Source organism: Durio zibethinus, chromosome 19, assembly GCF_047325235.1.
Source record: "Durio zibethinus cultivar Kanyao isolate XHJ-2024 chromosome 19, ASM4732523v1, whole genome shotgun sequence".
Taxonomy (NCBI): domain Eukaryota; kingdom Viridiplantae; phylum Streptophyta; class Magnoliopsida; order Malvales; family Malvaceae; genus Durio; species Durio zibethinus.
The window spans coordinates 2926244-2939880 of NC_143180.1; the positions used below are offsets into that span (position 1 = coordinate 2926244).

The 13637-nt window shown below is 25.9% G+C and overlaps 1 pseudogene across 1 annotated transcript; it reads right to left on the reverse strand.

Moving 5' to 3' along the window:
* Positions 1-5594: 5594 nt before the first annotated feature.
* Positions 5595-6356, reverse strand: LOC111309806 (zinc finger protein ZAT12 pseudogene; annotated as a pseudogene). The gene has a single exon (XR_016330317.1). The product of XR_016330317.1 is annotated as a zinc finger protein ZAT12 pseudogene (transcript).
* Positions 6357-13637: the final 7281 nt, after the last annotated feature.

Here is a 13637-nt window from a genome sequence, read left to right on the forward strand (position 1 = left end):
CAGCTTTCCTTTTGGCCCTTTTCTTTGATGCTTTGAATTCTTTTGAAATTCCTTTTTTTTTTTTTTTTTAAATCCACAGGGAAGACCATGTTGGTAACATTTGTGCGCAGGTAAGTATCACATTAATCGTGGCTCCATAAATGTTTGAGACAAAAATTGCCAAATGGAATCCAACAATTGTACTTTCTTGTAACCTCTTCCTTATTTATGTTAATATCTCATATTTACATAAAATGTCGCACTTTTAATTTCAGTTATCAAATATCATATTTTATATTTAAATATTAATTTTACAAATAAAAATAATTAAATTTATATATTTTAACATTTAATTCAATTATTGAGATAAAATCCTTTTACTCGTTCAATATGATGGGAATTATTGTTTTTTAAATAAAGAAAAAAAAAGCTGTATTTATATTATTCATCTATATAAGTGAAAAGTTTGAAATTGTAAATTAGTGCTCCATGAAAGTTACATAATGTTATGCTTGAATATATCTATGTATGATTGAAGATTGAAATGCTACTAAACTTGGATGGGATGTATCAAAGATATGTACTTTGGACAACATTATCACATGATATGTTGAAGCTAATGTTCTTCTTAAATGACTGCACAATGATTTCAATGGCTTATAATGATTTTATGAATGAAAATGAATTGTTTCAAATAAGGCAACAATGCTATGAAATCCTTGTGGGTTTGGATATAAGTGATGATGATGATTTAAATCATTTTGTTGGCCACTTTTAAAAATTTGATGTGAACCTAAAAAAAATCTATGGGTGCAATTAGAGACCCCATTTTTGCCAAATAAAGTTTCTGTCTAGAAAAAAGTCAAAGGATTAGAGTCATTTAACTCAATTGTATGTGATAGATTGGTAAATACATTTGATCACTTTTCAAATAAAAATCTCCCCCAAATTGATAGAGTATGTGCTAAAAATTTAAAATTCAAGCATAGATTAGGATTCGAAGGAGTCTTTCGAATTAAAAATCTTAAATTTATTAAATTGATGTGAGGAGTGTGTCTTTAAAATTATTCGAGAAAAAAATTAAATATTGATAAATTTTAAAAATATTTTTGATCAGGTTAAAAATTTATAGATATATTTTTTTTAAATACCCAAATCTTATACGGAATTATATATATTATAAAATATTGTATTAGACTTATTTTAATTTAAAATAAAAGTTTTGATCTTATACTAAAAACAAAATTTTTTAATCTTCAAATCAATATTTCACTCTAATTTAATTTCCTTTTAATTGCAATATATTGATTCTTTTGCTAATCTTTTTAAACATTTCTAAAACATATGCTATGAAAGGTTCAAGAGTTAAATATTATGGTTGTGACAAAATTTGGGAACATGAAAATTATGTGATTCTAATTACCAATTCACATGAATGATCAATGATGTATGCTTATTGAGCCAATAGCCCATATCTTAATTCACCAGTCTCAACCTTTCCATCAAGCATCTTTCCCAAAATTTTGAATTATTATATAAATTGGTACCTTTAAAATTAAAAAAAGAAATTATACTTACTAGTTAATTTATTTTGATAACATTTTTTTTATTCTTGAGGCACGAAATTTTGAATTATGATTATTGAAATTAAGAGTCCAACATTTTATATATTTTTTGATAACATTACCTACATGATAGTGTATTGATTCTAAAAGATAATGTTACATTTTAAATACTCCATACTTTTAATAAAGAATTTTTATAAGTTTTTTTTTTTTTAAAAGAAATTATTTCTGGCATTAAATTTTTTTTACTAATTTTTTCTATACTCCTTAGCTTCTTTGTAATTTTATTGTTGGAATGTTACTAATTTCAAAAATCACCTTAGACATTTTATATCAATTCTATGATTTATTTGGTGAGACCTTGATCATTTATTGATTTTTATGTTCTCTAGTATCTGCCAAATTTTATATTAGATATTTTTATTTAAAGTAATATTAATCATAAATATTCAAATATTATAACATTTTTTTCTAAAATTTGTCAATATTGTAATAAAATAAAAGAGGTTTCATGTTCATACTTTTTGTTAACAATTAAACAAAATTAAATAATATCTCAGGTTGATTCAATGGTAAACGTCTTCATTCAGTCCTTAGAAGTCCAAAAGTTAAATAATATCCCACTTGAGGCCAACACATATCTATGTCCCAAAATAGCCCCAGAACCTTAAGTTGTGGCCTCGATGTAGATGCGAAGGAAATTTAAATTAGGTCTAATATATTTTATATAAAAATTATATGTCGATAAAAAAATATAAAATATATTTTTTATTTTATTAAATTTTTATATATAATAATTATTAAAATTTTAAATCGTATTATTTATATATATATTTTATATCATATTCATATTTTATTATTATATAATATTTTATATTATCATATCTAATCTAAATGTGTGTGGGGTAAAAGAAAAGAACTCAATAAAAGGCGCAATGTTTCTTACCTGAGTCGCTCCACAATAATAAGAAGAAAAAAAAGCTTCCATTTATGCATAAAAAATGAAATTAAATAATATTTTTTTAAGAAAAATAATATTTATTAAAACATATGTTTAATGATTGGACGAGGAGAGGTAATATATGGGGTAGAAACGTTTATAAAAGCATGTTGTGCAATATATGGTACTTGAGGATCTACATAAGGGGTCTTGGGGCACTAAGATCTTAAAATTTTATAAGTTAATTATAAAAAAAAATCTCATAGATTTTAGAAAATTTAAGCTTTGCTCCCACTAATTTTTTTTTTTTTTTTTTTATCATAGTTGCCCTCGTTAAATTGAGACTTATAAAAGAAAAGTTTGTATTTTTTATCTAATAATTGAATAATTTATTTAAAAAATTCAACATTTTATATTTTGAGTGATAAGCAATTTTGTTATAATATATATTAATTTTGTAAGAAAAAAAATAAAAAAACTTTTAAAATTCATATAGATAACATATAAAGAATGAACTAATTAGAATAAAAAAAAAACCTTTAACTAACATGTCTTCCTTATTTTTATTGTATATAAGAAAATATTGTTTTCCTTATATATAAGGAAATAAGCATTTGTTATTTTCCATGGAAAAATAAATAAAAGTAGATAATAAAATTAGACACTTTAATTTTTATTCTTTCACATATTACATTTATTTTAAGACTTCTATAAATCCATAAAATTTTATTAAATTAATATATATTTATATATATGCATGTATCTACAGTGTGCAAGTTATATTCTCTGATAATTATATACTTAATTTTAGTTATTCAAATATTGTATTTATGACATAAAAAATTGTTATACATGTTAATTTTGTTTAAAAATTTTTATATTAATTTGTATTTCAATAAAAAATTTAATAAATTTAGTTAAAATATTAGCCCCACTGATGAAAAATCCTAGATCTGTCATTGTTCACATATTTTGTTGGTGCTGGAATTGCTTGGCAAGAAATAAAAAATACACAATTTTGGATGTTGATTATTAATTTCCAACAATATCTAATATGTTACAATTGACTGAAGGACTTGATTGAGGAAATAATTTTCATAAGCTAAGAACAGGTTAGAATAGAATACAACAAAACCATACAGTCTTTTTATAATTCTAATCATGATAAGTATATGATTTTGTGTGTGCTTAAATTCATGATAAGGCAAAATAACATAAAATTTTTTCTTTTATTTTTTGAATTGATAAATTTTTAAAGTTAGATATAACTAAGCTGAAAAGTAGGAAATATTATGAAATACATGAACCTACTTTAAGAATAAATATCTTATTTTTTATATCATTTTATTATCTCTATCTCCTTTGAGTGTTGTGAGAAAAATTATTTTTATTTGAAATTATTAGATATTAAATTTTGATTATTAAAATTAAAAATTTAATATTCTATCAATAAATTACACGATTATCGACAATTATTATCATTGAATGTCCTTAATAGAATGTAACATTTTTATGCATATATTTCGAAATTTATGAGTCTTAACATATAAAAGGAAAGGAAATAATTCTCTTTCATTTCATAAATTTTGTACTTCTAGTCAAATCTAACTCTTAGGTACCACATTGGAGAATAATAACAAAAATGATATTTTTCAAGTTAAATAAAAATTTTTTAATTTTTTATTCTAACCTTGACCTTTTATTTTTTATATTTATTTAATAAAAAATATTATATATAAAATTTTTTTTAAATTCGTAATCTCCAAACACCAAAAAAAATCTCATGTCAACTAATTCGAAAATAATCGGGGTAAGTAAGTGTCTTTAAGAAGTTGTCATCCTCTGAAGAAGGGAAAAACTGTGTAATTTATAAGGATAAAAATTATTTTATAAACCTGAAGATGATATTCCACTAAAGCAAGAAGCCCAAAACGTTGGCTGGCAGTCAGGAGCTGATTCTATGGGCCAATTGGACACAAAGTAATTGTTAAATCCTGCATGGAAGCCCAATCCAAAACCAGTTTGTACAATGAAATCCTATTTTCAAAGCATAATTCATTTCTATATAAAAATATTTTGTCAAAATTAAGTTAAAAATATTAATTGCCACTATATAAAATCATTGAACCAAAAATTAATATTTTTTCCACTCCAAGAGCTTTCTATTTTTTATTTTTGAAAAGCAAAATTAGTGACAGTTTTATTAATTATGGAAATTAAAGAAAGCATAATTCAAGAGTGTTTTTTTTTTCTTTAATGGAATTGGGAAGCTATATAGAAAAATGGTTAACTTAATTTCTCCATTTATTTTCTTTAATACTTGAAGTTATGAGAAATTGATATTTGATTAATGAAATTAAAAATCTGATATTCTACTAACAGATCATACAACTGTTAACTCTAATTTATTTTGTTAACTAAATTTCTTTTAGATTTTATTGAATATATAACAATATATAACTAACAAAAGGAGAAAGAGAGAAATTCTTTTAATAAAAAGAAATCGTTTTGAATTAAAAATCAAGCTAGCAAGAGACTTGTGCTTCTCCAAGTGAGATCAAGCACTAGCTAGTTTAATTAATCCATAAAATACAAAGTCTTAACAATACTAGCTATAGCGTAATTAATATACAATATCTTAAAGTATTTACAAAACTGTCAACATTTCCTTTAAATTAGAGAAAAAGAAAAGTTAGATCAACCCTTAGCTAGTTTAATCCTATAGCAAATGTACTCTTCATAAAAAATTTCAACATTAATTTACTTTTAATAATTTCTCCTTTTTTTTTTTTTTTACCCCAGGCTTTGTCCATTAATAAAATTAATATTAAACAAAAAAAAAAGTGATGAAACATGAAGAACAAGCTTTGCATCTTCTGGGCATACTTCTAATCTTGTACTAAATAGTAATTCCTTTTGAAAATGCCAATTTCATATGATCTATTAGTAAAATATCAGGTTTTTAATTTTAATAATCAAATTTTAATTATTGGTAGTTATAAAAAATTCATTTGGAAATATATCCATCATAGAAATTAGTATATGCATCATCTTGCATCATGTTGATGAAACAAATTCACCAAAAAAATTATAATCAGAAAAAATATGGATTTAAAAAGAAAATGAAATATAGTGATGTATATATATCATATCTCTATCTGTAATTAAATTAATGAACAAATAGCAAATGATACTAGAAACCCTCCCTCCCCCTCAAAAAAAAGCTATGTGGCTAGAATTAGAAGGAAGAGTTTACAAGAAACAATCTATTTGGTTGAGCTGCCTTGCCAAGCTTAAACAATTCCAGATCATTCTCCGAAGGAGTCAAGTTCAAATCCAAGCACAGAATCCTTCTGCTATTAGATTTCTTCACAATTGGTGTCATCGCTGGATCATCAGACGAACTCAAAGGACCATGCTGGTTTTCACTCAAACCAGCCCTATGCCTCCTCATATGTCCCCCCAACGCTTGCCCGATCGCGAATTCGAGTCCACAAATCGAACACTCATGTGTCTTAGGCTTAGCCGGTGGATGGTTCTCCGTCCCGGCATCTCCCTCCGTCAACTTAGGCTTCTTATGACTCGCTCGGTGACCCCCTAGAGCTTGAAACGAAGGGAATTGTCGATTGCATGTTTTGCACTCGAAAACCCGGGTAGGGATACTATTGTCCATGGCAAGTTCATATTTGTTTCCTCCTTGTGAAAGGAGCATCAAACAATTTGCCAAAGATAAATTATTCTCAACCTCTATATTGGAAAAGCTTCTCTTCATGGTTTCTTCTTTTTGGGGTATGGTGTGAAAATGCAAGTTGTTTTTGATGTTTGATTTCAAAGGAAAACAAGTAAAATGGGACTTTAGGGTAACGTGAGGTTTGGTATATTTATAGGTTGGTTTGGTTTGAGTGGGAGAAATGTAAGTTTTAACTTTTAAAGTTGACCTTTTGGAATGACTTTTGTGCCCTTGTTTTACTTGCTTGATAAGCCAATAAAGTCATGGGGATTTTGGGAATTAAAAAATAGTTTGGCGTGTAGAGAGTTTGAGTGCGAAATCAGCCGGCTGATGTGCACGTCAGCATGACCGAGTTGCTGAGACAAGCCCCGTGAGTTGAAGCGAGTTGGAGGTCTTTCTTAGAAGTTAGAATCTTCAATCCTCTAGAAGATTCGAACTTTCTCAGAAAAATCCTGTAACTGGTCACACCCAATGATCTGTTTCCACGTGGACTTGAAAGTCTTGGAAAGTTAGGTGGCAGTTTCTGGTTGGTTGTATGATTTTACTTATAGTAGGTTCATTTCATGTGAACATAAACCAACGAAGTAAAGATAGAGTTTTACATGTAGAGTTGGTGACTTGATAAGTAGGAATAATCTTTATATGTTTTCACACCTTTTTTTTTTATTGAACTTCCTGTCTTAGGTCTTTAGGATAACGCAAATTTATGCAACCTTATCATATATGCCTAAAAAGTCATTTACAAGTAAATATTACTCAATTTTCAAGTAAATTATGTAAAAAAAAATATTTTTATATTATAATTTTAAGTACATTAATTTTTTATTGGTAATACAATTTTGGAATGTCTTCGAATTTAATTTGAACCTAATTTTTTTTCAAATGATTTTAAGTGCATAAATGAAAGAGAATTCATTTCTTTATTAATTGGATCAACCCGTATTAATTTAAGTACATAAATGATATTCTTCTTTTTATCATAAATGAGGGTGATAGTTTAAATTTAAGATCTTATTAATTTTTTAATTAGGGATGGAAAAGATTTGAATCAAGCTTTTTAAATAATTTATATATTTATCTATATTTATCAGTAAATCAAATGTTCGAGATGTTCAAATATTTATTTTTTAAATACTTAAATTAAATAAAAATTTCCTCTCTGAATGACATTGGAATTTAATTATAATTTTTCATCAAATACACAAAGTCAACATAATTAAGATGTACATAGGAATATTATCCAATTTGTAAAGAGGCTTCCTTACAAAAGCTAAACAATACAATTTGTTAAGTATATCAACTTGCTTCATTATCCTTTCGTCATCGCTTATTAGATCTTTCACTAACAAACTTGGGAAAAACTAATCAATATTCAATCTCACGAGAATCTTCCTTTCGTTGCCTGAAATAGTCGTGTCAAACAATGCACCACATCTTTGCTTTTACTATTAGCGACGACGTCATCTTGAATTCGTGGGCACTACTCTAAATTCCCACATTGTTGCTTTTGAGCTTAAAACTACTACTTCTGACGTGTCATAGACTCGAAGCCAAATCTTTTTAGTGACTATTCCCTAAAGGGTTTATCTATTAGACAAATTTTTTTCTTTGTTGGGTTGTTGATTTTGCTTAATTTTCCATGAAACCCACAAATTGCTTCACACACACATTTGAACTTCTCCTTATAAATTTTTAATTTTTACACGTAATAAAAAATTATACGACGATAAATAAATTGATCAACTTATTTATTTACGAAAATTTAAATTTCAAATCTCTAATAATTAATTTATATGCAACCTTAGTTTGCAAAGTGTTGTTGAAGTATTAAAGATTTTTAAATTAAAGAAATGACAAAGCAGGAGAATGAGGGGTGGTTCAACTAAAGATCAAACAAAACAACAAATAGGTGGCGGCTAGTCAACTTTGTCGCTCATGCTGACTTAACCAGAAATCCCCTAATTTTTTTTATTATATTTCATTAAGTTTGTTTAATTAGTGATTTTTTTTTATAATTAATGACTTCCTTGAGTAAACTGTTTTACTTGACAAGGTGTACATTTTATTTGGTTTTAACAAAACAAGGAGTGTTTGCAGCAAATTTTGTCCCATAAAAAAAAGTTAGAAGTGTAATTAATTATAAATTTATAAAGTAAACTTAAATTTAAAAAATAAAATTAAGGCGAAGATGAAAAAATCAATGAACTGTTAGTTCAATGATATTGAAATCCGTTTCAAAAGTAAAGATTTCGAGTTTAAATCTTAGAAGTAATCAATAAACAAAAAGAGCCAAATATTAATATTTTTAATTTAAATTTAATTCAATTAATTTATGTAATTATTTTTAAAATGAAAGATAAATTAATAAATCTAGAATTTAAATTCGAATACTGACAATCTATTTTCCTATATCTTCATGCTATAACATATTTTATAATAAAATAATGAAAAATAAGGGCTTTATTAGAATAAAATATGGTTTATATTAGGTGCAATAATCCATTTTCAAAGTTGGTAGTGTCACTCAAAAGTAAATTTTTGTTTGAAGGTAGGGCAAAAAAGAATTGAGATTATTTTGGAATTATATAACTTGATCACATAAAATCAATTCCGTACGCATCAAATTGTCAAATGAATTCCAAAAGATGGGAAATTTGACAAATTGCTGAATACTTTAAAATTTTGTATTAGGCAATTAATTTTTTTTATGTGTTTCGCTAACATGCATTTACATGCCAAATAGAAGCCATTGACGAATATCAAACTCCAATAATTCAAGGTGTGGAACTCGTTTGTATGACCTTTGATGATTTGCTTGTACATCCCAATGCATGTTTCAAGTTTGTTCACTTCTTTTTTTTTCTGAATCGATTTTTCTCTAATTTATATTAATATTAATTTATAATCAAGCAATTTTTTTATTCTCATAAACCCTTAATTTGGTGCAAGAACGTATTTTTGTCTGATAAGGAGTTTGGCCATCTAAATTTAATACTCGATTATGTTTAAAACAATAAAATTTGGATCGAACGACAACGAATTTAAAAAATTCGGGCAAATTGACTTTATCAAGTAATTAAGTTGATTAATGACGCTTTAATTGAATGACATTTCAATTGATTAAAATTAGTCAAAAATTAGATATATATTTGGCGATTAAAAATTAGAAATCGTTGGGTGATGTAACGCATATTCATTATATTGTAACTTCTTGTACTAATGTGTATATACCAAATTAAAAATTATTGAAAATTCTATTTTATTTTTCCCCTTCAAAGTCTTAGTAATTCTAGAAGAAAATGAGAGATTAATTTCCAAATTGCAGTGCCGTAGTGACATTAATTAAATTGTAACCAAACAACCCCATCCTTAGAATATTCTAATTTAGAAATTGTAAATTAAAATTTTGATTAATTATAACTGGAAAAGTCTCTTTGGAGAACCTAAACTATAAAATAATGTATTAATTTTATAAATAATCTTTAAATTATAGTAAAATATTTAATATAGTATTTAAATTTTAAAAATTTTAATGTCGTACTTAAATTATAAATATGTTAATTAATATAATCAATTTTCTAATATGATTAATTTCAAATGATAATACGTGACGAATAAATAATTTTTTAATATCATATTAATTAATAGATTCATAATTCAAATATTAAATTAAATTTTTTTTAAATTTAATTATCATATTAAATATTTCGTTATAATTTAAAGATTTTAAAATTGGATTGTATCTTACTCATTCAGAATTTTGTATTAGCTTTTCTTTATGCCGACTTTCATTCCCTCAGTGTGCTGGCGATGCCATGTCCATATATCTATGTAATCTTTTAATTTTATTTATTGCTTTTACTTGTAATTTATATAAACATTCTCTTTGGGGTAAATTTATATATACAAACAAAATCAATTTTTTTTAGAATATGGATTCTAAAAAAAACGTGCATGTACGTAACTCTTGAATTATAGAGCTATGATGTGATGCCATTTCCCACACTAATTCTACATAATTTTGGACCATTTCCACACCTATTTCTTTACTGGTCGTTTTTATTGTGATTAATTAATTCGATTAAATTAAAAAAAATTAAAAATTAAAATAAGTTCTTACTACAAAAGAATCATTTCTTGAAAACCCTATAATTTTTTTAAAAATTGAAATAGTTAATGTATCTAACTGTTGCAAACTAATTAACATAGTGTTACGATATTATCAAGGGATTGACTTAATTGTTAAGTCGTTGGCATTGATAGTATCTTTTCTTAGGTTTTATCTGTGATTTTTCATTGACCGTAATATTAAATGTTACATAATATAATACATTATGTCTTACAAAAAAAAAAAAAAACATTTTTAAAATCATTCGAAGATGTGATTAAATACGGATAATACTCGAAGATAGTTTTGACCGTCATAATAAAAAATGTTTTAATATTCTAAAACTTAAATAAAACTAATTCTTCCAATTCCCCTTCTACGAAACTTCCTAATTAATTAAAATAGACTATAACATTTGTGGCCCAAACAACATCAGCCAAGTGGTTCGCGAGAGGAAAATTGCAAGGTTTTGGTTTTTTGGTCACGAAAAACGGACAAAGCTTGACTTACTTTGTACAACCTTCCACACGGTAAGACCAAATTGCCGTGAGTGATAAGCAGAAAGGATAAATTTTGATAAAAAAAGGTTGATGTAACAGAAATTTAGGACGGCAAAGTTTCAAAGTATTTTGGTTGAAATTTCCATAACAAAGAGACCACATGAGCCAATTTTGAGTTAATTTTTTAAGCCATTTTGGTCAAGCATAGGTGGAGTAGAGTAATGGACATTAATTTCCCTATCATTATCATCATTTACTACATTATTGTCCAGGCTTCGCTTAGGGTACTTAGTGCAATTTTGGTGCAAAATGGTTAGTTTAATTGGTTTTTTTTTTTTTTTTGTTCAATTAGGGTTCCATCATTGTAATGCAACAAACCAATGTGAAAAAAATCACTGAGGAGGGAAATAGACTTAGGCAAAACCTTGAAAATACCCTTAACCTATTACCAAAAAAGAATCAAAAAACAAAATGATTTTTATTTGCAACACATGATACATGTTGTTAAATATAAGAAAAAAAAATTGCTTTGTAATGCTATATATAAAAATTTAAAATTCGAATAATTCAGGTTCGATTTGATGCTTGTTATGCTTTTTTTAAAAAGATTTAGGGTTCGAATTTTTTTTTCCTTTTAAAAATTTTATAGTATATGTAATAAGCCTTTACTTATTGAGGGAATATTAACTTGTAGACTTCTATATTTGTGTATATATAATAACTTAAAAGCAACCAAAATAATAAAAAAAAATAAGCAAAGACCTCTATACATCTAACTAGCTATAATTATTTATGTTATCAACTATTTAACTCGTGTTCAACATGTATTAATATTGATAATCTTTTTTAAATATTCAATGACCTGAATATATTTATCTATTTATCTATATATCTTGGGATTTAATAAATAATACCAAAAAAATCCCACAATAAGAATGTTTAAGAGCTAAATAATTAAAAATCTAATAAATTTGGGATTCAAATTTTAAGACCTGTAATCCCATTTCTTATTCTTCGATTGTGAGCTATTTTCTAAAAAAATTGTAATTAGCAAAGGCAAGAAATTAATTTAAAAGAATTGACTAGTATTCAAATTTACATATGTACTTCATTAAGTTTATACCTTTACGACTCAAACTTAACTTCTCTATTCAACTGTTTATTACTTACCTTGTGATTCGGGTTAGGTGATATGATTAAGTCATTGTATTAATAATTTTTAGTATGAATATTTTAATACCGTCTAATGTTTAACCAAATTCATGGAATTTTACATAGAAAATGTGTAGCACGAAAAATAGAATGGTATGAAGGAAGACTTAAGCAGATGTAAGAACAAATCAATTGGGAATTAAGTCAAAGAAAAGTTTTAAAGTCAGTAATATATTCAATTCCTATGCTAACAAAGATTAATGGGTCTTTTTTCTTTAAATTTTTCGACTGTGTAAATTGCAGGGTATTGACTATATATGAGTTGGTGATTGTTTATTTGATTATAATTGTAATTCCGCCAATACATGTAATTTCATAAAAAAAAACAAAATTTCTAGCCAGGAAAACTGAAAATTCATAGCAGGTGATGTGAGGCTATAAACTTTTAAAATTTCTCAGATGACAAATTGTTGCTTCTAGATTATTGCTGATCAGGGCCATCGTTCTAGAAATACATTAAATTAGGGGGTTTAATTTCAAAATCTCAATGCCGTGTAACTTCAGTTCAATACCTACTTCTCTTTGTTTGCTAACCATAGAAGTCATTAACTCCATTGTTATTATCTTCTGATCAAGAATTTTCAATGCTAATTCTCTGAATTTTATAAAAGTAGAATCCACATCTGATCTTAATTATTTATTCACGTTTCGATCATTTTCGAATTAATTACACTTGTTTAAATTTCAACGGATGAAATTGACGAGTGAATGGATGAAATTAATGAGTGAATTTTATAAGATGTATGTGAAAATGAAATTACCTAAGATCATAAATTGTACGATGGTCACATAATCGAAGACGAATAACTTATAGCATCAATCAACTAAAAGTTAAAACTTTTCATTGTTGGTTGTCCTCCAAGTGAGCTTCACATTCTTTTTTATTGTACTAATAGTCAACATTATATAGTAATTGTACCAACAGATTTTCACTTTCTTGTTAAGAATATGCCAAAAGCTTGAAGATGACTACTTTCTTGTTGTTTCCCTACTATTCTTACTTTGCTCATAAGATAAAATATAAAGGAATAATCAATAGTCATTGACTTTATTAGCAACCTTTAATTAAAAGCAAGTTGACTATTAAGCTAGAAACTTAAATCATTTTCATTGTCACAATCATAATTAATATTTACATATCATAATTTTTTGCATTTCTCAAAGAGTTTGGTTACATTAAGCAAAGCCCAATTCACTCAACACAATTCTTTTACACAATAATTTCTCCTAAGGAGAGAGTAATTTCTTGGAAATACCCTTTATAAGGTGGAAGAGAGGAAAAAAAAAAAAAACAAGAAATCATCTAATGAGAGCTAGTTAATTTCAAGAAAATCTTCACCTTTAAATAGATTTTTATAGGAACGTGCTTACATTTGTTCACATACACACATACATATATATATATATATATGTGTGTGTATGTGTGTGTGTTGAATCAAATCTTAGTTTATTTGATTCACGTAATTATTTTTAAACAATGGCATTAAGTAAGTTTTAGAAAAATGTCAACACATGTAATCTTTTTTTTATCTTCAAGTTACGATATCCTTTATACCAAAATATATATGATTATTCTAATAATTAATCTTAGTAGTTTTTCATA